A 4654-nucleotide genomic window follows, 5' to 3' on the forward strand; every position below is an offset into this window, starting at 1 on the left:
TTGCTTACTACACATGCTACTTCAAAGTCAAATCTGCTACCAAATCCTCCCCTTTCTTTCCTTTAAATGTTGGAAATGCAACACTTGCCATGATTATTGCTAGAGCGAGAGCTAGAAAGATACAATGCTTAGCTTACAACCAAACATATATATTTCTTTCTTTCTTTCTTTCTTTCTTTCTTTCTTTCTTTTTTAATTTTTACAAGAAGACATGTATACCCTTTCTATACTAGAACATAGATTAAAATCTCAAATGGTACATTGCCTTGTACCAAAGGTAGGACAAATGGCTAATCCGATGCTAGAACCTCAAAGAAGCACTCCCCTCCCAATATAGTGTTGATGATGTGCTGGTAGTGAGCTTTCCAATCTAGTATTACCTTGATTGATCGTACTCTATCGGAATGTGTGATCTACCTTGAGGTAGGTTGTACTGACTCATGTGAAGCTTAGAGGTACTTAGTCATTGTCAGAACTTGTGGGAGAGAGTGGTGTCCTTTCCTGAAATAGCCTTAGTAGATTGCTAGTCTCTCTAGTGAGAGCATGAGAATGTGCTTCCGTTATCTATGCTGCAGCATCAGGTGCGACTTGGAAACTGACTGTGACAATTACCTCGGTGACTTGAGTTACCCAATTCTTGAAGTAGAATAGTGTTGACTCTCTATTGTGTAGAGCTCCCTCCATCTTGTTGTTGCGGTTGGTCATAGGTTGCAAACATGGTCTCAACCTCCTCCTTCTTCTCCTTGGCACACGGGCTATGTATATCCACTGAGTCTGACATGATGGTTGTCTTTCCCACTACAAATATATCACCATTAAGCATGGCACTCAAGCCTCGATGGAGATCCAAGGTTCATCCAGTTGTTCTTGGATCTCTTCTTCTTCTGTCGTCCAGTTAGCAAACCTTGCTAACCACTCATCCATCTACAGAAGGTTAGGGTTTTCAGTCTTGTAAACTAAAGGGTTTCATGAAAGTATCCTCTGTGCGGGCACCAAGAAAATGATAGTCGGAAATGAAGTGCCAGGTGTGGGGTGGCCTTTACACCACACATAGCCTAAAATCCCAAGCATCATCTTGCGGGGGGGAGGGGTAGCACCTAAGGTATGCTATCCTATAACTCTAAGGGACACCACCTAGCATGTATGCAGCTAGGACGCAGACATAGATGACCTAGAGCGGCAGGAGCGAGATTCCATTTAGGTAGCCAACATAAAACAATGAGATGGCCACACTCGGATAGTGAGAATGCCTAGTCAATAGTTAGGAGTGTGTGCATGAGAGAGGTATGTGACAAAAGTCAGAATGGAGCACGACTGACTGGTGATGGCACACTTGATGAAATACAAACCGAGTGATATATAATTGGAGAATCATCCCATTGGTATGGGGAGAACAAAGCTATGGAGAAGAGAGAATGGGCTCAAAGATCATGATAGAATTGCACACTTTATTGATAATGATGATACTGACAAATGGTGATCTTGGCTGAGACCAACCTTGCTCTTGACATTGGGGTGCATGATGCGATGCGAGCGCCATATGGTGCATCACAAACTTTGGAGTTAGTAGTATTAGCACCTTAGCGGGAGGTTAGTTGAGGGAACCACCAAGACAATGCAACCACCAATGATGTCAACCACTAGCATCGAGAGTGGCCCAGGGTAGCATGGTGTTAATGGACTCAATCCTAGTGTGGTCATGTTGTCTTGCGGGGTGATAATGAGTGCCTTATGTGCATGAGGTGGCCATGACTAGTAAGTTATCCATGGTGTGGCTGGAGACTGGTGGTCGTGGTGATGTTGCCAATGCTAGAATGCCCATGCTTGCAATAAGCATGACACCGTGAGTTCCCTAGCTTTTGAGGTGCATTATGTGCTTAGTGGTGTGTGGAATATGTAGAGTGCATGGAGCCTGGGTGGAACCTCCTGTGTGTTATTTCTCTATGCCTCTATTGTGCTTGGTGGAGGCCTCTTTATATAGGCTTGAGAGGTGATCCTTACCAATGGTCCTTGCAAATACCCACTGGTCAGTGCAAAGAGTCTAGATGCCTCTCTAATGAGAGCTAGAGAGGGAGAGAAGGTAGAGATAGAGAGAAAGGGATGTAACAGTGGGTGGGGAGTTTTTTTACAATTCACTAGCCGTTGGCTAGGTTATTAGAGAAGAGTGGAGATTGGGGCATTTACAATGGGTGTTGTTGATGGTTTGGGTGGCTGGTGTGAGGTTAATGCTGCCAAAAATTGGTGTCGTTTTATGCTTCCCCTCCTGATCCTTTGTGGCGTGATGCCACCGTGTCATATTGGGGCACCTTATGGTCGCATTTCCTTTATGTTACTCTACACTTGTAGAGGGTGCGACGATGTGGGTGCGCTGAGGTCGTTCTTATTGTGGTGGCCTCCTGATAATGACTTGGTTGGTTGATCTTGTTTGTACATGTGTGTTGTGTGTGCGTGCTTGGGTGTATTTACCTCTATCATGGCGGGTGTGCGTGTGTGCATGTCCATTCATGAGTGCTAGTGTGTGTGTCTCATAGGCTAGCTATGAGCAAATGTGTGTGTGTGTGTGTGTGTGTGTGATGTATGTGGGTGAGCGTGTGTTGGCAAGTATGTGTGTGGGAACGAGAGTGAATGAGAAATTTTATTTTTTATATTTTGTGGTTCGCCAACTACACAGAGAACGAGAGAGGGAGAGAGAGCGTGAGTGAAGCGGGGGGTTGAGAGGGGGAGGGAGAGTGTGAGGGTGTGTGTGTGTGTATGGGGTGTGTGTGAGAGTGTGTGGATGTGTGTGTAAATAACAAGAGAGAGAGAGAGAGAGAGAGACTTCTGATGCTGCTATATAGAGAATAAGAGAGGGAGGGAGGGGGTGAGATAAACGAGAGGGAGAGCATGAGGGGACGGGCTAAGAGAGCGGGTGAGGGAGTGTGTGTGTGTGGGGGGGCGTTTTGTGTGGGTAAGAGAGAGAGAGAGAGAGAGAGAGAGATTATTGCCATGCTAGGCTATTGCTAACACAGGAAAGGAGAGAGAAAGGGAGAGCATGAGTTGGGTTGGCGAAAGCAAGCAGGAGAGAGAGAGAGAGAGAGAGAGAGAGAGAGAGAGAGAGAGAGAGAGAGAGAGAGATCTTGTCCTTTGGTGATAATGGAAGAGAGATGGAGAGGGTGGTGCCAATGCGGGGGGCGGCCCATTGTGGACGCAAGGTCAAAGGGAAGGCGATGGCAGCAACATGCAAGAAAAGAAAGATTTTTTTTTTGTTTATTTTATGCTCCATAAATGGGGTCGATTCCCATGGGCTTGGCTCCGAAGGCCAACCTCCGGGTGAGCTAGAGTGCGGTGCGGCTAAACTCGTGTCAGTGCAATCAAAGGCAGTGTCGGTTGTGCGAGATAAGAACACTGTTGAGGTAAGGCCCACAATTGATTTTGTTCCTTGGAGGTTTCCAGTTTATGATGTGCATGTTCCAGTGATGGACGAGCTTGTCAAAGAAGATAAGCCCCTTGTTGAAGTGAGTGAGTGTGCCAAAGAGCTAGAAGAGGTTAGGTTTCTAGAGCAGATTAAAGAGGTAGATCCTACTCTTGTGGAAAGCTTGTATGAGAAGGTATCAGATTGCAATCAAGTTGCAGAAACCAAGGGTTCAAAAGAAGATAAAGAAAGTGTGCAAAGCCTAGACGATGGTCAAGCTTTTATGGAGCAGGAAGCGGTTGAAGATGTTGATAGCGAGTTAGTGTATTGAGTCAATGTATGATGCTGTTGAAGATGATGATATCAAGGTAGTGTATGATGCTGATGAAGATGAAGATGCTAGTTCCGATTTCTAGGAGACAGGTGAGGAAGATGGACAGGATGAGCCCACATCCTATGGCAAGGAGATTGAGTCTGATAATCCGATGATGGTAAAGGTAAATATTCCTTCTTGTTTAGCTAATGATGTGGTCATAGACAATGTGGAAGAAGAATAGGTTGAAGTGCCAAATCCAATGAGAGAGGATGTACTATCACATCTAACATGCAATGCTCTATTGGTGTCCATGCTGGTGAAGGTTGCAGTAGAAATTGTTGTGGTGGTACATTTTGTTTGAAACTTTTCCAAGGAGAATAGATTGATTCTATGGAGTTGCAAGATGATGATGAAGAAGAAGAAATCAAGGGGGTTGGGCATGTTTTGGATGTTCATGATCTGATGGATGTTGACCAAAGAGAGGAGCAACTGGATATCCCTATGGATTGCTAGGATGATACTATGGGCACAGGTCTTTTGGACCAAGTATACTATGAAAGTGAAGCTGATTAGGGCTTTGATGATTCCGAGGATTCCGTGGATGAAGAGATGCAAGTGCTTGTGGATAAAGCTTTGATTAAGGTACATGTGATGCGAGGGTCAGTCTCTCTACAGGTGGAGAGCCTAGTGCATTAGATATGTTCTATGGAAAAGAAAAGAGATTTCGAGGGTGAGTTCAAGCTCCCAAAAGAGGTATGTAGTACATGGTTAAAGTGTATTCTTGTAAGTGCATCAGTGAGGTTTGTTATCGGCTAGATATGGTGCTCCATGGAAATGAACTCTGCTTTACATGGTTGGGAGGGAGGGTCAAAATTGTTGGTCGGTGCAGATGATGTGATTGTAGGGCCAAATGCATTGGTTGGTTTGCATAATATGCTTATAAGGCC

Source organism: Adiantum capillus-veneris, chromosome 23, assembly GCF_014529385.1.
Source record: "Adiantum capillus-veneris isolate H3 chromosome 23, ASM1452938v2, whole genome shotgun sequence".
NCBI classification, from domain to species: Eukaryota; Viridiplantae; Streptophyta; class Polypodiopsida; order Polypodiales; family Pteridaceae; genus Adiantum; species Adiantum capillus-veneris.